General features: G+C 39.3%; 1 long non-coding RNA gene, 1 other non-coding gene and 1 pseudogene across 2 annotated transcripts; 2 read left to right on the top strand and 1 right to left on the bottom strand.

Annotated features, from left to right (window-relative positions):
- Nucleotides 1-6,235: 6,235 nt before the first annotated feature.
- On the bottom strand, nt 6,236-7,767 carry LOC143608668 (uncharacterized). Its single transcript, XR_013149308.1, has 3 exons — nt 7,584-7,767; nt 7,229-7,293; nt 6,236-6,849 (listed from the first exon to the last, which is right to left on the bottom strand). It is a non-coding gene; the product is annotated as an uncharacterized LOC143608668 (long non-coding RNA).
- Nucleotides 7,768-9,683: 1,916 nt separating this feature from the next.
- TRNAK-UUU (transfer RNA lysine (anticodon UUU)) lies at nt 9,684-9,756 on the top strand. The gene has a single exon. It is a non-coding gene; the product is annotated as a tRNA-Lys (tRNA).
- Nucleotides 9,757-11,676: 1,920 nt separating this feature from the next.
- Nucleotides 11,677-15,997, top strand: LOC143609147 (glucose-6-phosphate isomerase, cytosolic 2B-like; annotated as a pseudogene).
- Nucleotides 15,998-26,049: the final 10,052 nt, after the last annotated feature.

Raw genomic sequence — 26,049 nt, 5'->3', positions numbered from 1 at the left:
CCATGGTTTTGTTGAATTTATTGAGGGATTCAACAAGATCGACGATGTTTACGGCTCCCCCCTCAGCCGGTTTTTTCCCCTTGGCGTCCCTTCCCAATGGCCGCCTCCTCGGCGGTGAAGACGTTTCCTCCCCCGCAATGTTTAGGTCGAATCCAACGCGGCAATCCGACCCGGCGGAAGTGCTATACGCTCCAGACGAACTAGTTTTAGTCCGTTTCGGCCCTACTTCCGCATCAAGGTCCGGCGCCACCAGCTCAACCCACTTGGAACACCTTTTCAACCTCTCCCACAACTTTAAATCGTCCCACGTCTTCACCATCCCATACCTCCGCAAACACTCCTGCATCCACTCTTCGACAGTGAAATTGTAAACCGCCAAATCATCACTACCACTTGGTCTCATACGACCGGCGTTCCTGTTGAAAAGATTAGTAAACAAGCCGACAAATTTTCTGATTTCGGACCACCTACCCGAAATCATATCGGCGTTTCGCTCTGTACTCCCAACGAGCGTATAGAACGTCTCCCTAACCTTTGTCCAAAAAACCTTGCTTTTTTGGTAGTCGGCTGCAAAATGAATAATTAAATTAGATTTCCAGTTAACTTTTTTATTTAACTTTTTTATTAAAAATCATTTTTAAAAACGTTAAAACAATTACCGCAACGCCGATCCTCAGAAATGACTATCCAAGCCCGACACAAGGCTTCCTTCTCATCCGATGACCACGGAGTGGTTTTCCGTTTCGTCCTCGGAGTCGAAGCCGGTCCCGGCCCGTCCGTTGCAAGTTGTTTTTTCCGGTGGACGCGTCTTCTTGCTCCCATAGCATCAACGTGTGATTCTTGTGTCTCTGGAACAACAAAGTTAGGAGACGGTTGTATGTTGGATGGTTGAAAGCCGGATGTTTCTTGCGGCCCCGAATAAAACATCGGTTGGTCTGGTGACGACCATAAATCGTCGTCAATATAATCTGAATCTAGGTTTGGGTACCAATTTCCAGACATTTTTGGGTATTATATAGGAGTTTGGGATATTATATAAGGGTTTGTAAGGTGAAATTGTGTTTTGATATGGTTGAAATGGGAGTAATTTGGGGTATTATATAGAGGTTTTAAGGTTTTTTTTTTTTAAAATAATGAGCTCCAACGGCTCTTTCTCTCGAGCTCAACGGCTCTTTCTCTCTCTTCTCCCGCGACCACACTCACGCCTGCCTGGGGGCTCGCGCTCGCGCCCCGTTCGCGCCCCGGTGGTGTGGGGTTAGCGCCTGGGGGCGCGAGCGGAGGGGCTCTCGCGCCCAGGTTAGCGCCCCACACCCCTCAGCCTAAACACATTGACACACATATATAGATTGAGCTACCAAGCATACAAATAACTAGAATTAGTAATCTAGTTGAACCCACACCACCCAATCAAAACACACCACCTCACTTCAACCGAAGGTTTAGCAATCTTGCTCAACCAGCTCCTTACCCTTTCAAAAATATAAAACTAAATAAATAATATATATATAAATAGTTTATCTCAACAATTAAATAAAGCAAGTACTGTAATTAATACTAATTAAAAAACATAAAAAAAAACTCAAAAATTAATTGGAAATTAGAAATAACAACTACTTGAAGAGGTGCGGGGAATAAATCTGTATAAGTACTTGTCATAGTCTAAAGTGTTTTACTTCATTCAAAAACTCTGAAATGATATCATCGACATCGAAGGATCTATCATGTACTTCAGTGATATTACACTGTCGTCATCCATTAACAAAAATAGGTAAAAAGCAGTTGTAACTGTATTGTATATTATATATTTCTATTGTCATATTTATTATGTACTTTCTAATAAACTTGATAATACATTTTTAGCATGTGGTCCATCCTTATTCCCAAACCGGACCAAAAATATATATAATTGAGTGATAGGTACCCCATGTCCTGAAACGAGGGGTGTAGGAAAGAGTAAAGATAGGGAGCGTATATTGCGTTTGGCTTCTTGGAATGTAGGAACATTAAATGGTAAGTTGCTAGAATTGGTAGATGTGCTTAAAAGACGTAGGGTTCAGATAGCATGCCTCCAGGAGACTAAGTGGATAGGACAGAGAGGGGCTGAGTGTAATGGGTATAAGTTGTGGTACTCGGGGTCTGATGGAGCTAGGAATGGAGTGGGGTTTCTAGTGGCTAAGGAAATACACACTAGTGTGGTGGAGGTGATAAGACATAATGACAGGATTATGGTGTTGAAATTAGTACTGGGAGAGGAAGTAGTGGCAGTAGTCTCCGCCTACGCGCCCCATGTAGGCCTAGGGGATCAGGAAAAGAGAGAATTTGGGATTGCCTAGACGCAGTGGTAGGGGGCATACCTAGGGGGGAGAGGATTTGCATAGGAGGTGATTTTAATGGACACATTGGTAAGGCTAACGATGGTTTTCAAGCCGTACATGGGGGTTTCGGTTTTGGTGATAGGAATGAGACCGGAACAGATCTTCTAGAGTTTGCGGTGGCACATGACCTAGGTATTATAAATTCTTATTTTAGGAAACAAGATTCTCATTTAATCACTTTTAGCAGTGGCGGACGCGACACGCAAATTGACTACCTTTTGATGAGGCAAGGAGACCGACGTTGGTGGAAGGACTGCAAAGTCATACCTGGGGAGGCAGTTGTGACTCAACATCGACTACTAGTGACAGATATAGCCTTCAGAAATAAGCTGACTGTTCGAGAGAAGAAATGTACACCGAGAATTCGATGGGGAAATTTGAAGGACGAAAATCTCCTACTGTTTAAGGATAAACTCATGCTGCATACGCGGGCTCGACTAAATGGGGACTCAACTCATATATGGGAAGCTATGGAGACAAAGATCATCCAAGTAGCAAAGGAGACTCTCGGGGTCACAACAGGAAAGACAAGTGGGCATAAGGAGTCTTTGTGGTGGAATGACGCAGTGCAAGACAAGATAAGGGACAAACAAGGATGTTTTAGGGAGCTAATGAGGTGCACGAATGAGGAGGAGCGAGTGGAATTGAGGGACAACTACAAAACGGCCAAGATAGAGGCGAAGAAGGCAGTGGCGGAAGCAAAGAAGGCGGCCTTTAAACGGATGTATGAAGGTCTAGAAACAAAAGAGGGGGAACATGCTATGTTTAAGATTGCCAAAGCCAGGGAGCGTAGAAGGCAAGATCTAGGACCGGTGAAGTTCATAAAGGATACAGATGGGCATGTACTGGTCAAGGAGCAGGACATCAAGCTAAGATGGCAAACCTACTTCCACAATCTTTTTAACAATGGGAGAGCTTTCCAAGAAGAACATGACAACACAAACTTTCAACGACAACAATCGAATAACTGCTACTGCCGACGGATCACACGAGAAGAGGTGAAGGATGCACTTAGGAGGATGGGAAGGTCTAAGGCGGTTGGCCCAGACAACATACCCATCGAGGTGTGGAAGTGTCTAGGGGAGGAAGGAGTCATGTGGTTAACTACTCTGTTCAATAGTATTCTCAAATCAGGTAAGATGCCAGACCAGTGGAGGAGCAGCGTTGTAGTTCCTATCTATAAGAACAAAGGAGACGCCCAATGTTGTGGTAACTACCGAGGAATCAAACTACTAAGTCATACTATGAAGCTATGGGAAAGAGTGATTGAGGGTAGACTTAGACGAGAAACTCAGGTTACGGTCAACCAATTTGGCTTCATGCCGGGGCGTTCCACCACAGATGCAATACACCTTCTAAGAAGATTAATGGAAAAGTATATGGAGAAGAAGCGTGATCTACACATGGTGTTTATTGACCTAGAAAAGGCCTACGACAGTGTGCCACGACAGGTGCTCTGGGAGTGCTTGGAGGGTAGAAGAGTGCCCAGGAAATACATAGAGATAATTATGGATATGTATACCAGGAGTGAAACAAGTGTCCGTGCGCCAGTGGGGGATACTGATTTCTTTCCTGTAGAGGTAGGTCTTCACCAGGGGTCAGCGTTGAGCCCGTTTCTTTTTGCAGTAGTCTTGGATGAGTTGTCAAAGTCGATTCAGGGGACTCTCCCGTGGTGCATGATGTTCGCAGACGATATTGTGTTACTTGCTGAGAAAAAACAAGATCTAAACATGAGGCTTGAGGAGTGGCGAACAACCTTAGAGACAAAAGGTTTAAAGATTAGCCGATCTAAGACGGAGTACCTCCACTGTGATTTTGGTGGGATAAACGACAATGAAGACGCACAAATCACAATTGAAGGGCAGGTGGTCCCGCAGGTAACCAAGTTCAACTATTTAGGATCATTTGTACAGAGCGATGGGGAATTAGACAGTGATGTCACCCACCGAGTTCAGGTAGGATGGTGTAGATGGAAAGCAGCCACAGGTATATTGTGCGACAAGAGTTTCCCGACTAAACTAAAGGGAAAATTCTATAGGGTGGCAGTTAGACCTACAATGCTATATGGAACAGAGTGTTGGGCCATCAAGAAGGCACAAGTGCGGAAGATGGAGGTAGCAGAAATGAGAATGCTACGTTGGATGTGTGGGCACACAAGGCTAGACCGAATAACAAACGTTGTGTTTCGCGAGAGATTAGGGGTGGCGAACATAGCAGACAAGATAAGAGAGTGGAGATTGAGATGGTTTGGACATGTAAAGAGAAGACAGACGACGAATCCTGTTAGATCCGTAGAAAACATTACTATAGAGGGGAGGAGGGGTAGAGGACGACCGAAATTGACTTGGGATGAGAGGATTAGGCATGATTTGATAGACCTAAACCTCTCCGAGGACATGGTTGAGGATAGGAATTCGTGGAGAAGTTGAATTAAAGTTAAGGATTTTTAGAGAGAATTGAATACCTTAGGGCTTATACTTAACTTATTTAGGTCGCATACCATAATGGTATTTCCCTTACATATATTATTATTATTATTATTATTATTATTATTATTATTAGCTTTTATATAGCTGTTAAACTGTGATCTTATTATTAATATTATTATAATTAGTAGTAGTTTGTATATAACTGTTAAACTTTGATTTCCTTTATTTTGCTTCATACACATGTACTTAGAGCCGATGGTCTCTCTGGAAGCCACCTCTTCATTCCTTTGGATGGAGGTATGGTGTGCCTACATCCCACCCTCCCCAGACCCTACTTATAGCTTTTCTGTCGGTGGGATTTTACTGGGCATGATTGATTGATTGATTGATTGATTGATAGGTACCCCGGGTTTAAAGAAAGCATCGTCCTTGAATACATTTGAAAATAAAAAATAATAATAACCTTAGGCCCATTACTATTGGTTTCTATCTTTAACCTTTTTGAGTCGCCTGCAAAAAGTTGTTTTTACCTGATTTCATAAGTTTATCGAGTTCTCACTATTGCCATAAAAATTATCAATATGTGTTGTATATAATTTAAAACACTTATTTAAATATTTATAGTATTCCTTATTTACTCAAGTTTACAAGATCAAGTTATATATTTGAATCGAGCAAATAAACTTTATTTCTTTTAATTAACATGACTTTCTAAAAGGTCGACGACAAAAAGAAAATGATTCAATATTATTATGATGAAAATATTCAAATTATTTTCCGGATTTATTTAAAGCTATTATTTAACGTCCAATTCACGTGGTTGATAAAATACTTATTCTTCACTGTAATATATAATTTTTTTTTTTTTTGAATTTAGAGGATGTGATTGCCAGCTTTGAGACGAGCATGTTCGGTTTTATAGATAATTGAACAAAACATCTAGGGGGTGTTTGGTACAGAGAATGGAATTGTAGAGAAATGGAATAGAGAAATGGAATTGCAGAGAAAGGGAATTGGTATGGAGAATGAGAATTGACTGTTATGTTTGGTAGTACAGAGATTTCAGTAGAGAAATATAGCTGAGAATCATTTCTCTTGTTTGGTACATAGAAAATAAACAGAGAATTATATCAACTTTATCATTAGCACAAGTATTTTTTTCATAACAAATATTTATTAAAAAATAAAAAACATATAAAAAGATGCATAAATTCCAACCAAAATATGCATTGATCAAACCAATTCACATACAAAACATAGTTTTTAAGCAAAAAACATCAACCATAGTTAAAACCAATTCACATACAAAACATACTTCAACCATACATCACAAGGCACGTAACATTTGAAAACGTTGAAAGATGGCTTAAAGAGCTTCGGGACCACACAGATCACAACATTGTGATCATGCTCGTGGAGAACAAAGCGGACCTTCGACACCTACGGGCCATTCAAACAGAAGATGCAAAGATGTTTGCGCAGAAAGAGAACAACTTTTTCATGGAAACATCAGCACTCGAATCGATAAACGTTGAGAACGCTTTCACCGAAGTGTTGACTCGGATTTATCATGTCGTGAGCAAACGGGCGCTCGACGTCAGTAATGATTCTACGGTACCATCAAAAGGCAAAACAATTGATGTTGGAGGGAAAGATGATGTACCTACTGTCAATAAAAATAATGCAGGGTGTTGCTCTAGCTAATGTTCAAGGTTGAATAATATATGTTTGTACATTTATAAATATGTAAGATGTTTTCATTTATTAAAACATACAGAAAAAGAACATTAAAACTTGAGAAAATTTTGGCAAAAAATAACCAGAGTTAACAAGAGACCAAAACCAATCAATGATTTATGCAAAGTTGCTTTTAAGATAATTTAAATGATAAAAACATAGATACCCCAACAATAGGCATGTATAAATCTCCAACATAAAACCAACTAAACGTTACACATAATATAAAAAACTACCGGTTTCCAACCATCATTCATCAGTTGCCAAACAGCCTCATTTCCTTGCTTCCGCCTTCTTTTGGTCTTTGGCTGAAAACACAAAATGGGGTTATATAATCAGTGAGCGCCTAGCGCGAAAGGTTGCTTTACTAAGTAATATAAACGTTAGCACTTTAGTTTGTTCAACTTTTTATGTACAAAAAAGTATGTTTTATACTTCTATCTAGTTCCAAATAGGTAGCATCATTAACCAAAATCATACATTCATACTATCTGAAAAGTAGACCAGTGTACAATATAGTTTTTATTTAACATAGTTGCTATTTATAACTTCTAAAATAGTGTTTTGTGTCAAGTTGTCAACCTAACCAAATCATGAACAAGACTAAAAAAACCTTTTTGATGGAAACCATCGTTGACCCGTTACCAAACCCAGCTTTTAAAAAACAAAAAGAACTTTGAACATTACCAGCCTTCTCTTCTTCTCGCTTCTTAGCAGCTTCTGCCTTTGTTGTCGGATAAGAGCCAAACGCTCTGACAAATACAATACACGAATCAAAGTCACCATTTGAATATATATAGATGAAATAAAAAGTCAATAAAAGAGCTAAATTATAAGTCACATTTATTGGAATTTATATATATATATATATATATATATATATATATATATATATATATATATTGGCCATAGTAGCATTAGAAATTAGTAAAATTATCAAGTTTTTTTCCAAAAAAATATACATATATAAATGCTATATGAATTTCATGTGCATATTTTGCACAACAATTATATAATTTCAAATAAATATCAGAATGCCCACCCAAATCCTTTCTTGCTTGTTCTGTTTTACCCTGTTCTTGCAACTTCATATACCTTTCATGAGCCCTCTGTTTCGCAATTTCTTCACTGCAACATAAAATTAAACACGTGATTTAAATGCATTTGCGCTTCCTCGTTTTTCATGAGCATCCGGTGATATTATAATTATATGCTTACTTAAACCAATAGCAAAACAAACAGGTAAGAAAAAGTAACAAGTGAATTGATTGAAACTTGAAAGTTGTTGAAACTACTCAAATGCGTATAATATCATAAATCCCTTTGTTTGTGAAAATTAGATCATTACTTTTCTAAAATAGCTTTTGTGATGATATTTAATACATGGAGTCCTCAAGTGGTTCAGATGAAAGCTAGCATGTTTTGCCCAAACCCAGTTCAAGCAAAACATATTCAATACTTGTGGCTTCCTTAAAACACCAAAGTGGATACAAAAGAAATAAAAATGAAAAAAGAAAGAATTTACTAACCGTTACAAATTAACCTCCATATTTACCTTTTTGAACGTGCGTGGGCGAGAAGAAGTACCGGCAACTGCAACCACCAAGAAAAAAACAAAACAAAATTAATTATCGCGCTAAAGAATTATCAAATTTCAACCGTTACAACAAAAAGATATATTTAACAAGAAAGGTTCATTGATCATGCACAAGGTCAAAACTCAATAGCATGGTTGTAAAAATCCCGACTAGGCGCCTATTAATCCCCGATTAATAATTGGTCCCCACCCTACTAATTAATTTTGGTCTAATCAGTCTAACGGCCAACCAAACTCGGAATAAATCAGACTTGGTCGGCGTTTTCTGGCCTGATTCCAACCAAAATCAGCGGTTTCCAGAGATATTCCACCCCACCGCCCGACTAGTGACTACCACAACCTTGCTCGATAGTCAACACTCATCTGGCATATTGAGAATCTTTTAAAACATTGCTCCTTTGTTGCATACTAATTTTATATTAACATTAATTAATAAGTTAATACATAAAGTAGCAGCTCCTCTGTTTAACATGTAGTGAATTAAACCCATATTAATCAAACAGATTCACATCTTCAAACTGATTATTCCAATGACCATCACATATAATCATCAATTTGAAATCACAATCTTAATTTAACCAATCACAAGACCTAACTTCAGCTAAAACCCCAAATTGAACCCTAAATCAGCGTAAGACGGATCCACTCATGAATTGCAAACTTACATACATCAGATATGAATCGAATAACAATCAATCAACAATAGAAACGAATATTAATGGTAATAAAAGCAGGAGTGTATTGAATTGACATACGCATCTCTTCGGGAGTGGAGAATTGACGGCGGCCGGTAGGCTTGCCCTTAAACTTGCCTCTTCCCATCCTCCCAATTCGATCTGCAACAAGAGATTGATTTGAGGGTTTTGAAATTTGGGATTTGTTCTTCAAGAGGAAAAAGAAACCCTAGTTGTGTTGTAGAAAGAATGAGAACTCCTGCTTGTTTCATGTTTAGGAATCAAAACCCTAGAAATCAAAATCAAATGGTTGCAAACTTGAATTGAAAATATATTACAAATTATGGATAGTTTGAATCCGTTGAAGATAAAGCAATCGTTACCAGTGGTTTTGTTGGTCCGGTGAAACGCGGCAAGCTCAGATGGCAGGGAGAGGCGTGAGGCTGAGAAATGAAATCAGAGAAATCCATTTCTCCGCTTTTTGTAGAGAAACAAAACCAGAGAAATGGAAATGGTTTATTTCCATTTCTCACCTCTTTCTTTCATAAACAAACAAGAGAATTCTTTCCAATTCCATTTCTCACCCCTCAATTCCCTCTACCAAACACCCCCTAGTGTGAAGTTAAAGAAAAGACACCAAAGAAATGGAAGGAAAAGAATCAGAATCATAAATGATCAAAAACGTGAGCCATCAAGTCAAAAAAATCAATTCTTTTTCTAGAAGATGGCAACCTTGATGAGAGTTGTCTCCCAAAACCTCGTTGAAAATAAACACACTTTTTAAGAAACCCATACTCGTCAAGAATGATTCTTGGTGAGATAAATGATCTAAAATATATCTTTTAAATTATATGTGGAAGCCTAAACAAAAGCCGTTCTAGCTCAGTTGGTAGAGCGCGTGGCTTTTAACCACATGGTCGTGGGTTCGAGTCCCACGGATGTCGTTTAGATTGCTTTTGTGATGTGTTGGCCTCTTTTTTTCTTCTTTTTATAATTTATCAAAAAAGTGTTTCTTTTACATGATTTGATATACCTTGCAACCACATTTAAACAACTTTACACATATTCACCACTTTAAAATGAACATCGATATTATTACATGTTTATTATAAGTTATAACGTAAAAATTGAAATATACAATAAACAATGATTTACCTTCGAAGTCCTATTATCTTCTCACCAACAATGTGATGGAATAATAATAACAAACAATATTTTCACGGTTCTTAAATAATAATGTTGTCGATCTACTTATCTCTCGTTGCTTTTGTTTCAAGAATCATTAAGAAACTTAATGATCACTTTTTCGTAGTAATTTTGCGGAGTTTTTCATCTAAATATATATGGGTTTAGTAAACCATTCTTTATGATCAATTTTTATAAAAAAAAAATTCACATAAGAAAACACTAAAAGCGACTAATTAAAGGATGTCACTTTACTTTAACGGGTGTTTGGGATTTCTTGGCATTGATCTCCTTATAGCTTATACCTTATAAGGTGTTTGGGAAAGTTTGGTTTTGTGAGTGCATAAGTCATAAGAAAGTAAAATAAGGAATCCCAAACACCCCCTTAGTGTTAACTATTGCTTGTGGCCTAGTGACAGGAAGGTTTAAGTTTTCTAATAAAGAGTCTTGTTTTGAGTTAGGTTTTGCGAGTTTGTCGGTGCGAATCCTGAGCCACCCAAGTTTTTGTCCCACACAGTGCGGAACCAGAATTTTTTTCTATTGGTTCGGCATTTTTCGATGCTCAACTTTTTTCTGGCGTCAGGTTTTCGGGCTCAAATGGGTCGGGTCGGTCATTCGATGAGATCAATAAACCGCAATATCACGATAATAATAAATGTATATCATCAACATTCATTAAAATACAAAGTCTTATTTAATTAAAAAAAATGCATATTATAATTATTCCCTACGTATTTTCATGTTTTGAAAACGATTCATAACATCTTCAATCGTGACTTTAAAAAAGAACTTGTTTTTAATAGAACAAATGCAAGCATCATATATAGTCGTCACCCATCTGATTACGCAAAATCAAGGATAGATTGGGCGTGAGGTCTTGATTGATTGAAGTCTTGAAGCAAGTAAAGAAAGAGGCGGTCGACTGTCGTTGTTGTCATCTGGTTGATGTCCGATAGGTAAGACGATGGCTGAAGCTTTGAGGTGAACTGGCGAAGACGATGAGGCGATGATCGTCTGGTCGATGGAAACATTATTTATCGATCGCTGAGGCGATGGATTTTATTTTTGTTCTTTTATTTAATTTTCACTTGGGTATTTTGTTTATAAATGTTAATTGTGTTGGGTTTATTAAGCAATTCCACGAATAATATGAACCCGTTTTTTATAATCTATATACGGGTTACTATTGACTCGTTTATAATGTTTCTTAGCAATTTTTAAACTTTTCATACTTTACAAAAACAAAAAAACAAAAAGCATCATCATCATCATCATCATCATCATCATCATCATACTCGTACTCAGTATATCCCATCAATAGCAAATATGCATATACATATTAATTACTATAAAAAATTTCACTAAAATTTTCCTAACTAATGGGTTCTAATATTATTTTTCTAAAGAATTGGTTCGAACCCCGTGATCTCAATGTGGCTCCGCCGCTGGTCTCGCAATTTGTTAAGCCACTTTCATCCAAGAACGAACAAGCCAGCTTGATCATCTCTCCTGTGGCAATCGACTCATAAAGTGACTGTTATTCGTAATCGTTCTTCAATCTGATCATCTCCAGGTAATTTATATCCTCTCAAACCCCGTTACTATTCAATCAAATCAGAACATGTTGTGTGGAATTGATTTAATTAAATTTTATATTTTTTTCTTGATAATCATTGCAGATGGGTAGTTTAATCTCTGACACTGCACCATGGAAAGACCTGAAGGTTATTAAACTTTATTGATTTCTACCATTGCATTCATTATTATTATTTGCAGGCCCATGTTGGGGAAATTGATAAAACACATTTGCGTGATTTGATGAGTGACACTGACAGATGCAAGTCCATGATGCTGCAGTATGTATATATGATTGTTTAAACTTCTTATTATCAATTACTACCATATGTTTATCTTTCGTTTGCAATGGGTGTCAATATCTTGGATTTTATAGCTCAAAAACATGTCATTTATTTTTATAGCATATACCCATTTAATAAAGTTTTTTTTTTTTTTTTTAAATCTTGGGTTTGTTTTCTTGAATTTATTATTTGGGATTAGAGAGTGATTAGTGTCTCTGTTCATTTTGGTTTTATTTAGTGAGTTTGATGGAATATTCTTGGACTATTCACGTCCGCTCTTGATACGGTGTCCAAGCTCTTTAACCTTGCCGAGGTAGATGTAACCGCATTATCATTGTATTTATTTATGAAATGTTGTTATTACTTATTAGCCACCAAAAAACCCAAAAATGAAGTGAAATATTTTCTGATCGGTTTCTTATTTTATAATGCAGGAAGCACGTCCGAAACAAAAGATTAATAGTATGTTCAATGGGGAGCATGTAAGTAAAGCTATAAGCTTTAATTTATTCGGATCTTGTTGTAGAAAAGGGTTTAAGAAAATAGCTGAATCAGTTTGATATATACTTCAGTTTAACAGCACAGAGACACAGGTCGGTGCTTCAAAGGACACGACAATAAACAGTGATGGAAAGAATGGGGTACCCAATGTTTGGCAAGTTTTGGACAAAATCCGTCAGTTTTCAGCTAAAGTTCGCAACGGATCTTGGGTAGTTATTCTTATTATAAACTGATTGTATGAAACTTATTATGATTATTATTATTTATATCTGGGTGTTTATGTAGTCTGGCTAATGTTGATCCAGTAGACGTAGCAAGAAATTTTCAGGATTGAATCCCGAGACCACTTTAGGTGATATTACTTTATTATCTGTATAAGTTTGTATTTATTTCAGGTGATATAAAACTTTATTTTCTTTTATGATTAAAGATGTGTTCATGTATTTAATGCAGTTGTTGTGGTTTCAAAGACTTTAACTACAGCCAAGACGATACTGAATGCTCGGACATTGAGGGAATGGGTCTCGTCTGCTTTAGGGTTAGTGCACCATTTATGTTTCTCTCAATAGTTTTGGATCCGATAACAATCCAATTTTATATATTTTGTACATACTAAACATATCATTTCGCTGCTTTCAGGTCGCAGGCTGTTTCAAAGCATATGGTTGCTGTTAGCACAAATCTTAAGGTTTTATTCTTTATCGTTTTTTCGTTTTAATGTTAAGGTGTAATTTGGTCATTTCTTAAAAATCAACAGGAAAGTTAACCTCTATCTAATTTAAGACAAATGGTGTTACCTTTTACTGTTTTGAGAAACTATTGGACTAAAGATGTAATTATTTCTAGCTTTTACCTTTCTATATATTTAATGCAGCTTGTGGAGAAATTCAGGATTGATCCTAATAATGCTTTTGCATTCTGGGATTGGGTTGAGGCTGTTACAGTGGTAAGATAGATAGTCTTTTATTATTTAGTTACACAAATATTAAAAAAAATTATAATTAGTGTGATATGTGATTAATCATTTTGACCCGCTTCGGTTTGCAGTGCTGTTGGAGTGTAACCTTTATCTCTCCAATGCGGTTTTTCAGTCGTTGAAAGTACATTAACATTTGAACTTTGAACTTCATTTCTCATCGGATGATTTTACCAAATTTACTAAATCTTTTACTTTAGGTTTCTAGAAGGTGCTAGAAGCATTGGTCAGCATTTCCAATCTGCCGCTTTTGCGAGTAATATACCTGTATGTATAGGTTAGTTGAATTGCTACATTTTTATCGTGTCTTTGTGGTTATTTAACGTACTAAACGTTTATTCATTTTGTTTGCAGGTTCTTTTAGGTTTGCTGAGTGTATGGAATGTCTCGTTTCTTGGATATCCTGCACGAGTGAGTTTTATAATTTATATATCTCACTTGCTTAGGCTTGTAAATGAACCGAACGAACATGAAGTCACAGACAATTAAACAAACGGGGTTTTCTTGTCCGTGTTCGTATGTTAAGAAAATGAGCATGTTTGTGTTCGTTTATTAACAATATAAATTAAGGGTTTACGAACGAATATAACTGAGCTAAAACCACTTAAAAGTAATGTGCACAACAACGCGTTAGGCCTAATAAGTTATTAAGACTAGACTAAGTTGAAATGGACCCAATAATTTTAAATGAATATATTAACGAACATAAACTAACGAGACATATATGTGTGTAAACGAACTTAAATGAACGAACGTCACGAACATATATGAACGAACGAGACATGTGTTCATGCTCATTCGCTTAACTAAAAGAAAATGTTTTGTTCATGTTGGTTTGTTTTTTAAATGAATGGACATAGTTAGATAAACAAACTTCCCGCCGAACGTTTTACGAAATGTTCACTGACAGCTTGGTTTGTTTACAGTCCTGGGTCGCTTAAACTGTTCTTAGTTGAATTTTTTAACATGGTTTTTGTATCTTCACCAGGCTATTCTACCTTACACTCAAGCTTTTGAAAAGCTTGCTCCACATATTCAGCAGGTATATTATTATTTTTATGGCACATGCCTTACTTTTTTAATTTTTTTTATTTAAATTTATGTGGGGTCTAAAAACTTTTTGTTATAGGTTAGTATGGAGAGTAATGGGAAAGGAGTATTTATTGATGGTGTCCGCCTTCCGTTTGAAGCAGGTGATATTGATTTTGGTGAGCCCGGAACAAATGGCCAGCATAGTTTTTACCAATTAATTCATCAGGTAGGCTTGTACTGTGATTGAAATTTCTTTTATAGTAAAGCTTATGTCAACCGTGTGCATATGGTTTCATATTTGCTGAAACCTCTGTTTCTTTATTATTAATTTTGGAGTCTTCAGGGGCGTGTTATTCCTTGTGATTTTATTAGTCTTGTCAAGAGTCAACAACCCGTCTATCTTAAAGGTACTGTTTAATTTTCCTCTTTTCTTTTGTAGGGGCAGTTTCTGGCACGACACGAAAATAATCATGTTTTGGGTTGTGATATGCAACTTGTTTAATAAACATGTTGTGTGCGGCTTGACATATTAAACTTGTTTAATTAAATGGGTCGTGTGTGGGTTGATCTACTTAACCAATGTAACTAAACAAGTTGTCCCGTCAACCCGTTTAATTAAAAGGCCAATCTGCCAACCCGTTAAACCTATTAATTACAACCTGTCAACCCATTTACGACCTGCTTACCCGTTTTACTCGTTTAGATAAATTGGTTAAAACTGGTCGTGTTTGGATTCAATCGCATTAAACTTTACATATAAATAAACGTAGAGATGTCATTTTTAATATATAGTTATACCAACAGTATCTTGTTTTCTTTCCAGACCCCCGAACAATTTCAAAGTGAGAACGTTGCAGCTCATCTTGTTTCTCACGAGGTAATTAATCTTCTTCATTATTTTAATTCTTTTAGCATGCAATTAAACGCTTGGTCACAAATTTCATTTTCATCATCAAACCTTTACCGGGAATAGACCGTCACTGAGCCTTCTACTTCCATCATTGGATGCTTACAGAATTGGTGGTCAAATCTATGTATCTGGTGCTGACATCATCTTACAGAACCTTTTTTTTTCATGCCTGTTTAGTTACTAGCTATATACGAGCACAGAATTGCTGTTGAAGGTTTCGTTTGGGGAATCAATTCTTTCGATCAATGGGGCGTTGAATTAGGAAAGGTATGCATGAAAAAGGAAAAAGAAAATATATATTGTTTTTTCATAAAATAGATAATAACATTATTTTATTGACTTGCAGTCACTAGCATCACATGTTAGAAAGCAACTTCACGCGTCACGTAAGAAAGGAGAATCGGTTGAGGGCTTCAATTTTAGTACCACAAAGCTGCTAACAAGATATTTTGAGGTACAAAAAAGCTGAACATTATGTTTAAAAAGAATTACTGGATGTTGTTACTTGTAACCAACACTAAATTTGGTTTTGGCAGGCGAGTGCAGACGTGCCTTCGGAACCCACGACACTTCTGAGTTCTGCCGAAGATGTAACTACTTGCTTGAATGCATGGCACCAACTTGCTTCTTTTTGTAACTACATGACTCATAATAATCCCTGCCATTTTGAGTTGATCCAGTATGATGTAACTATTGTCTTGGTTTTCTGTATAAGATGCTAGTTATGGAATAAAATTACGGTACTTTGTTATGATTGAATATTGAAAGTTACTGCAAAAATTTTAAGAAAAACTTGAAACTGGGTTAACTGCACACCAACTGTTTTGATGAAATGTTTCATCAACCTCAACAACTTTAGAGTAATGACTAATGACCACCTTTCATTTCAGACTTGACATGTGAAAGGTTGGAAAATATCAATAAAACAACACAAATTAGTCAAGCCATCTGATAAAAAAAATAGTTGTAATAACAAGCTAAAAGAACCTTATCATAAAGCATAAATTTGAAGAAACTTAGAAACATATCATTTTATATTATATAATAACTGAATAAGATAATTGGTTGTTTGCATTTAAAGCCACCCTTCAACAAAGTCAGCATATGCCTTCTAAATACACCAAACTTTCATTTCTTCTTTCTAATTATCAACAATGGTGCTTCTGCTTCCTCCTGCACCCCTCTCTCTTCTCTACATTCTCTCCATTGCCACTCTTTACTTGATGATATGCTACGCGGTCATCGGATACATTGCCAAATCCAGAGTCAACTCCCATGAAGTTGACCAACCATCTTCCGGGTTGTCCTTGGAAGAGTTAAAGAAGTTGCAATGTTTTAGTCACAGGGTCAATGAAGGCGACGAAGAAGCGTTAAGTTGCGCGATATGTTTGGATGATTTTATAGATTTTCAGGTATGCAAAAGGTTTCCTAGTTGTAAACATGTGTTTCATAGCCATTGCATTGACCTTTGGTTGGTTAATAGAAGAACTTGTCCAATTTGTAGGACTACTTTTGATAACTTGCTTCATGTTGTTTAAGGCTTTTTTGTATTTTCATTTTCTTGTTTTGAAAATATTGGGATTCTTTACTTTTGTTGGTCTTTTTTTTACACCAACCTAATTTGTTTGCATTTAAATAAAAGAATGGTAGGTTGGTAAATGTGACAAGAAGGCATTATTTGATAATTACCCGAAATAGAGATATTATACATAAATGGATTTGTTATGCTTTCAACATCAAGATTATGTTGAATGATTCTCACGCTCAATTATTATCAATACAGTTATTTTTATAAGAAATTGGTTTAGTTTATAAAATAAATAAATGTATAATATTAAGTTCATTAAAAAGTAAAAACTCAACCTAAAAACACATTATTTATACCTAAATATGATGAACCCTGACTTTACAACGAATGATATGTATTTTCATTGTTTGGCTTAAATTCTAAAGTTTGATTTGTTCAATTTGTCCCTACATAACATGATCGATCAACGCAAAATCTATGCATCGACCATGCGCATATTATGCACCACTGTTCTTCATCAACATGGGATCTTTTGGTTTTGGTCACGGTGTGTTAGTATTGGCATAAACATATCATTTTAGCATCATCTTCATTTCTCCCTTTATACGAACCATCCACGTGAAGTCCATGTATAAAGCTAATTTCATTTCAAAAATGATCATATTTCTTTATGTTAAAATCGTCACATAACAAGCAAAAATTCTCTTTATTAAGCATAAGAGATAATATAGACGACCCAAAATTGGTATAGTGTTTGTAGGCTTGTGATGTTACATATCTGAGGGCTACATGAAGGATCGGCTTCGGCCCAATTTCATTTAATAGAGTTTGATGTATTTTTGTTAACTTCAAATTGTTGTCAATAGAGACATATAGTTTATGCAACGGCGATTATGTTTGTTATCGACAACGTGATGAATACAACGTCGGCTATGTTTGTTATATAAGAAAAATGAGAATCTCATTATGATGAGTTTTTAATTTGCCATACATACTAAATATCCATAACTAGATGTGTTAAATCTAAAGAATTGAGTTAGGTCTCATTCTCAACGGTATTGTTTGGTGCTGAACCCACGGGTAATGGCAATATTTGAGGTTTCATATATTTAAAACGTTGTAAAATTTCTAATTTTAACACTTAATAAAATTTGATTTTCGATATTGCACAATCCACGATGATGAATTTGTGAGATATATCACCCATCTTGTTGTTAGATAATGGTAAAAAATGCATCTTGATTGTGTAATAGAATCAATTTAAAAGCACATTTTGAACAAAATAAATTGACAAAGTAATAAATTAATTAAAAAAATCAAGACAGTAGTATATCAAATAAACTAATAAATTAAAAGTAAAATTTACTTTCAAATTTCTTTTTCTTTTTTTCATAATATTTAGTAGCAAATATTCATACGTTGTAATGTTTGTGGTTGATTAATGAGTGTCAAAGTCAACTACCTTACATTCGTTAGATCAAAAGTCTAGCCAGCAATATTATGCATGTGTTATATGTGAGCTTAAATGTAAAAAGTCACAAAATAAATACATATATTTTCAAAAAAAAAATTATTCGGGGTTATCTTTCTTCTATTGAGAAATAACAATACGTTGAAATGTATACTTATTTTCAATTCAGCGTCAAACTTATGGTCATGTAGTGTTTTCTAATTTTTGGTGTTGTGTTTCTTTTCAATGTTTTTATGTTGGGATGTTTTTATTTGTTGTTAGGCTTTAATGGAATTTAAATGCTGCTCATTGGATTTGTGAGGGCTTAACAAAGAAGAATACTTGCTGGATTGGATTCGTATGGGCATAATAGCTTTGAGGGGCATAAGTCCAATATGAGCCTAGCGCATAATTGGGTACAAGTTGTGTCTTGATGAAAAGAGGAGAAGTGTATGTCTTCATCTTCTCAATCGTTGAAGACCATCTTTGAGGATTCTAATAAACTCAGTTATAGTGTATTATGTATGCTATTATCAAGTTGTTCATAAAGTCTTGTAGCTCTTAATCCTTTAATTCAATTGTCTATGCTCTTTCATTTTGCGACACCGTGAGATTCTTGTTTGGGAGTTTGAGAAGTCATGTTTATAATTTTCTTGAAGATTTCATATTTGTGATGTAATCACTTGTTTCCATAGTCCATTGTTGACCGAAAAATATATCGATAAGATGATCTTCGCCTCTCTCTTCATTCAACAACATTATAGGTAATACCTTAAGGGACAAACTATGAGAAATTGACTACTTATGAGACCTTACCGGTGATAAATTTTAATCGACAAGTTTGTGTTTAAGAGCATCTTTGATATGCGATTCTTAACATTTTTTGGAGGTCGAGTGGGTGAGGTGAGGAAAAAGGTGGGTGAAGTTCTTGGAGACCAACAATATATAATAGCTTAAACACATTCATTTGTTAATTTTACAATTCAGTTGCAATCTTATCAATATAAAAAAAATGTAACCCTAACAATTATTGAAATACAGATTAATATATACTATTTCCAACAACCAACTAAGTAAAGAAAAAATAGTTTATACAACAAGACATACATGTAAGTAGAGATGATATATAAATAACCAACGAAACGTCTAAAAGTTATATATTAATAGTTTCTAAAAGTTGTATATATTAGGAAAATTGGTTTTAAATAATGCTAACTATACTCTATTGGCAAATGACAGTCCCAACTTAACACTTGGCTGGTGACGATTCCAACTAAAGATGTATTTGTTTATAACAGTCCGCGACTAACGGACAGTTAACTCCGTTAGTCCGATGCTTACGTGGCATGCCTAGTTGTTCAAAAATTGCTTGTGTGGCAGCTTGCGTGGCAACAAGGCTTAATAATAATCAATACCATAATCTAAATTTTTTCTAACGGACCATCTTAATCCTTGGAGCATTTTTTTCAAAACATCACCACCACAGCCGGTTGCCACCCACCTCCATGACAGTCACCATCATTGCCGGCCATCACCCACCTCCACCACAACCCACCATCTCTTGCAGCACAACAACTCCCTCCCATCTCCCCTTTTCTCGGTCCAATACTGCCAACACTTCCTTATTTGGCGAGACGCCATCACCTTCTCCGATGAGCCACCACCGAAAGCCCTAATCTGCATCCGACCCAACGACAACGGTTGAAACCTTTCAAACCCTAACGCTAACTTTTATTTACCCACTCATTGAACACACATGTGGTTCAACAACAGAATTTACAGTCAATTTCAATTCAACTCATCACCAACGTGTTGCCGTTCTCCATAGGGTTTCAATTTCAAGTTTGAGATATTACGAGCATAATGCTCATCGTTCAATCGTCGATAGAATCGGTTTATGAAGAAACACTAACCGGACCCCGGGCAGATTACGAGTAACCTGGGGGTTAGATAGATGTTTCCCACGAGGGGTTAGACCCAGAGAAGATGGTTCTTCTGATAACCTGCAAAACAGACACCGTGAGCTTGTCACTGAGAAGGGGGGGGGGGTTCCTCCTTGTGACCACCCTCCGGCGTGAGAATCAGACTAGATTGCTCTTTAAATATAAATGTATATTAAGAGATTGCTAGAGCAGATATCAGGAATAATATGGTAAGATATGATAAGATATGTTGAGATTAGGTGATCATACCATTCGTGGTATTTATAGCCGAAGGTAGGTTTCCAAGGAGGTGTGGCCGGCTGCAACAGTATTCCTGTTCCACCAACAGTGGCCTACGAACGTGCCCTGCTGGTAGTTGGTGGGTAGGCAGCGGCTAATAGTGACCAGGCCTGCTGTGTACTATTCCTTTTCCACCAACTGCCGGCTATGCACGTGGTATGGCAGTAGTTGGTGAGTAGGCAGCGGCTAATAGTGACATACAGTACAGGAGCATGCTGCTCGCCATACTGTTGTCAATAAGTTGTCGTATCTTTAGTCAGATCTTTTTCCCATACCTCGTCAGGTACAGTACAGAAGATCTTCCCGTATCGTACGGACTGGCTTATTTGGGCGGGAGTATTCCCCCTCCCGCCCTTGTGCGGGATTGTTCCCGGCTTCGCTCATTCCTTCAGGTGACACTGAGTGATTGAGAGCCAAGTGCCTTGTGCGTGTAGCCTTGCTGCGCGGGTGGCCTTCCCTGATGGCTTGTATCCGAGGCTGCGGGGACAGGCGGAGTCCTTCACCATTGGGAGGCATTTCCTGCGGGAACAGCTTGCGTACTGCGCGTAAGGACGTCACGTCTCTGAGCATGGTTGGTCCTGCGGATCCAGTTGGTTTCTGCGCAGACGTTCCTCTTCAAGGTGAGTCTTGCGGGTCCAACTGGGCTCTGCTGGGACCTACCTCTTCAAGTCCCCCCAGTCCAATGTTCTTCTCATGCGTGTTTAATAAAGTGAGGTGAACTTTTGGACTTAAGCAAAGGGTTTTGAAAAGGGTTTTTTAAGGTTTTCCTTGGGGATTCTTCCCGCGGAAGTCCTTGTCACTTGCAGAAATTCCCGAGTTTCCTGCTTGGTCTTTGGGTATGATGCGGGTAGGTCTGTAACCTCCTCGCAAGTCAGGAGCGTTGAGTCCCACTTGTGTGGATTCTCCATGAGGTTTTGGTAGTTTTGAACATAGTGATCAATTATGTTAAAACCACCAATTCCATCATGGAGCTTTAAACAACGTAGTTCTCGACGTTCCCGCTATGCGGGGATGTTATTTCCGTTTCCGCAAGCATTGCCCAGAAGATCCTTCTTGGTTTCAATTCCCAGCGGAGCGCTAGGTATGTGAAGGGTTTTGCCTTAACACTGTACCAGCGCTCGTCTTACGGTTACTTTAGTTCCAAGGTATTCCTGGCGTCAATTCCCTGCGGGTGCTAGGTATGTGAAGGGTTTTGCCTTTACACTGTACCCGCACCCGTCTTATAGTTACTTGGTTGCCGAGGTATACTTGGCTTCAATTCCCTGCGGGTGCTAGGTATGTGAAGGGTTTTGCCTTAACACTGTACCCGCATCCGTCTTACGGTTACTTGTTTGCCAAGGTTTACTTGGCTTCAATTCCCTGCGGGTGCTAGGTATGTGAAGGGTTTTGCCTTAACACTGTACCCGCATCCGTCTTACGGTTACTTGTTTGCCAAGGTAAGGGGTATTTTCCCGCTTACTTTAGAATCTTTTTGAATTTTGAATTTTGAAATTCGAAGAGTTGGTGGAAAGATAAGAACAGTCCAAACCTCTGAAACGTCGTGCGACGGTTTCTTCTGACTGTGTCAGGACGTGCAGGAAGTTATGGTGACGTGACAGTACATGGTCATTCCAGACGCTTTTTCAGGCGCGTGGGCGCGATTTTTCGGGCGCGTGGCCTCGAAATTAATGGTATGCGTCCTGTCAACAGCTGTTGCCAGCTTGCTTTTTGCCACGTGTCATAGTTTCATTGCACCTTCGTTTTCTCTCTCTTCCGCATTAATTTCATCGCATTAATTGCGATTAGTATATAAAGGGGGAGAGGGTTCTTTGTAATCCACACTCACTCTTCTCTTCATCTTCTAAGCGATTTCCGGCGAATACTCACCTTTTCAGGCAAGCATTCCCTCGAAATCGTTTTCTTCTTTCTTTTACAAGATGTCTCGTGATCTCGAATCTACGGCTGACGACAAGAGTACTGCTGGCGAGTGCCAGTGTGCTCTGCCTGGTGATCTGTATCGGTACGTCGTCAGGAAGTTCATGCTCGAGTCTCTCGAGCCTGAGTTTCCTGAACCCCACCAGACGGTGTACGATGCCCCCAGAGGCAAGATCGGGGTTTATGCTGCATTCTTTGTCTATGGGAATCTTAGGTTCCCATTGACGAAGTTTGTTTACCGTGTCCTTGAGAGGCACGGCGTTCATTTGACCGAGTTGCACCCCATGGCGATCGCCAAGATTCGCCACTTCGAGTGGGTGTGCCGGATTTTGGGCATTGAGCCCTATGTTGACCGCCTGATGACCTTCTATACTTGGAGGTGCATCCAGGGGTGGTACACGTTGATAACCCGGGTTAAGGGTTTGAAGATTTGCGCGACTGAGCGCAGTCTTCGCGCGTGGAAGCGGGAGTTCTTCTTCATATCCGCTCGCGCCATCCCCCTTGCCATGAAGTTTAAGAACGGGCAAGCTCTTCCCAGCCTTCACGCCTCCAACTACGAGGAGGCGGAATGGTTTTCGAGGATTTCCCGGGTCCAATCTCCGGTTTACCGGTTTGCGGAGTCCGGGATGGTGATGTTGGGGATGAGCCGGGTGTGGAAGGCGGCGGATGCGCAAAAGGTTCCGATTGTCCTCGAATACGGTTCGAACTCTGTTCCTTACGGTATGCTTTGTTTCTTTTTGTTGATTCTGAATTTCTGCTAACTTTTTTCCTGTTTATTTCAGAGGGGAACGACTTGCAGTCGCTCCTGAACCCGCGGGAGGCTGACGGTCCCGCTCGGATGGGTACTCGCGCTCTAGACGAGAACGAGTTGCCCATCCTCGAACAAACTGCGGATCGGTTCGTGGAGGTCTATCCGCAAGGCCATGAGATCCTGAGCGCCAGGCGGCCAGGTAAGGCGCTCTTCAACCCTCGACCCCTCAATGTTGAAACCTCTGCTGGAATTCCTCTAATCGTATGTTCTGATGAGGAATCCGCAGATGGTCCTCCGTTGGTGCGGAAGAAGAAGGCTGCCGGCGGGAAGGGAAGGAGAAGGTGGCCTCCACTGCCGATCCGGTGCCTCGGTCTGACTCGGAGACCGAGAGCGAAGAGGTGGCGGGGAATCCCGGTGGTGATAAGATCACCATTCCGAAGGCTGTGACAACTGTCACCGAAGAGCCCAGGATGACGACGGTGACTGGCGTGAAGAGGCCGGCTCCATCGGGTTCATCCCCGCCCGTCCGTACTTTCAGGCTCAAGAAAACCCGTAAGTACAACTTCCTTTAGCTTTTATCTTCATAGTTTAATATCGTTAACACTTATCTTCTTTACGCAGGCGTGGATGTTGACGCATTCCAGGGTGGAGTGCAGAGTACCTCTCCGCCAATGACGGTAGGCTTGGTCAGCCTACCTGAGGCGACGACCCAGGCGCCTGCGCCTGCTTCCGCTGGTTCAGTTGCTCACTCCTTTGAGCCGACTGTTCCAGCTGAGATGACGTCACCGCCGGCTGTGAGTGCGATTTTTACAGCATCTTTCACCGAGCCGGCGGTTACTATTGCTGCGGATTCCGCGGCGGCGACCGCTGCGGCTGCTACCATGCCCCCGTCATCGGCAACGACGGTCGATCCATCAGGTACGCATGGGGCTTCTCACCGATTTCTGCCACATTCCCATCTGCCTGACCTCTTGGATGGATTTCCCTTGGGTTCGGTGATGGGTTCGGCGGCTATCGGCCTGTTATTAACCCTACAGGTGCGTAGGGTTCTTTTGTCCCTTTTTTATATTTTTTATCATCTTTTCCTAACTGCTTTTTGTTTTTTGCAGTGTCGGATTCCAATGAAGTATATGTTCCAAGATGGAACATTCGCCGAGGAACAACCCTTCGCACCCCTGTGGAGTGCGTGGAATGGGCTCGTCACGCTGCTCCCAGTGGTGCGTTGGGGGAAGCCATGGCTAGCTACCAGGAGGGTAGGCTAACCAATGAGCTTCGGGTTCTCCTGGCCCGGATGCAGCCGCGCGTCGAGCTGCTTTGTCGTGAAAACGACAAGTTAAAAGCAGCTCGCGTTAAAGAAGTAGCTCAGGCGCGGGCTGTCCGGGAGGAGAACCAAAAACTTACCGCAGTGGCTGCGGAGAAGGAGAAGGCCTTCAAGGCCCTCGAGGTTGAAGTTCAGGCTCGACTCGAGGCCCGTTCCAAGGCTGCCCAAGCTGTTAATGAACAGCTTCGGCTGGCTAAGGAGACTGCGAGGAACGCAACCGAGAGGGCCACCAAGGCTGAAGCTGTTGCTGAGCCTCTACGCGTGGAGAATGAAGAGCTTAAAGCCAAATTAGAGGCTCTCCAGCAGGCTCATGATGCCTTGGCGATGGAAGACGCCAAAAAGCTCCAGGAGATCTTGGACCAGAGGGGGGTGCTTGACCATACTGAGCAGAAGCTAAAGGGCGTCGAAGAGGCTGCGGCTAAAGAAGTGTTGCTTGCCAACCTCAACAAGAGTGAAGCCGAACGCGCCCGTAACGAAGCTCAAGCTGCCCTCGAAGAAGCTCTGGTTGCCAAGGAATGGCTTCTTCGAGAAGCGTTGTCTCAGGTATGTTTTCATGTCTTTACGCTTTTCTTTGTAAATAGAAAAGGTTTTTGACACTTGTATTTTCTTTGTAGGTTGTGCATCGGGTCTTCTCAGAGACATCTTACGACGATGCTATGAGCGCAGCCCTCAACGCTTCTCACGAGGATGGGGAAAGGGTCGGCTTCCTGCTTGGTCTAGGGTTCGTTGAGAAAGGCGTCCCGCCTTCCAACTTCCCTTTATATAATGTGGATACTGAAGCTGTTTACGACCAAGCAGTGAACCAGTATGCTGCCTTCCCGCATCCGGTGGTGGAGAAGGTGAATGAAGTCGCTGCTGCTGATGATGGGCTAGCTATCCTTAAAGCTTTCCTTGAACTGCCACGCTCTACTGATGGTGCTGGTCCAAGTGGAAGTGGCCCTGAAGCCTGATCCTGAAGATCCCTTCCCACTGCTAGGATAGATTTAGCTTGTATAGATTTATTTTCTTGTAGGCGGGTAGTTACCCGGCCATTCTTGTAATGAATATTTATGAAATATAAATCTTTGTGCGGGTAAGACCGTTTCTTTTATTGGATTCCTTGCTTTATAAACGTTATATGACTTGCATACTTTAGTTTAAATTAGCAATTTTCCAAGTGTAGAATAAGTTAACCTTTGAACGTGGTAGATAATAGGTTGAAGTTTTGCTTCCTCTTTCGTGATTGTGCGGGTAGGACCGTCACTTGCACTTAGTAGGATGGCTAAACTTTACCCGCGTCTAACCTGCGTGTAGGTTTTCCTCATCTTTTCTAAGGATAAGTTAACCTTTGAACGTGGTAGATAATAGGTGTGAAGTTTTGCTTCCTCTTTCGTGATTGTGCGGGTAGGACCGTCACTTGCACTTAGTAGGATGGCTAAACTTTACCCATATCTGACATGCGTGTAGGTTTTCCTCATCCTTTTTGAGGATAAGTTAACCTTTGAACGTGGTAGATAATAGGTGTGAAGTTTTGCTTCCTCTTTCGTGATTGTGCGGGTAGGACCGTCACTTGCACTTAGTAGGATGGCTAAACTTTACCCATATCTGA

Source organism: Bidens hawaiensis, unplaced genomic scaffold (genome assembly GCF_021521415.1).
Source record: "Bidens hawaiensis isolate Kalapana, Puna unplaced genomic scaffold, B.hawaiensis_p1.1 tig00002181_1, whole genome shotgun sequence".
Lineage (NCBI taxonomy): Eukaryota > Viridiplantae > Streptophyta > Magnoliopsida > Asterales > Asteraceae > Bidens > Bidens hawaiensis.
Note: the sequence above shows the minus strand (reverse complement) of the source record. Positions and strands in the feature narration are given on the sequence as shown.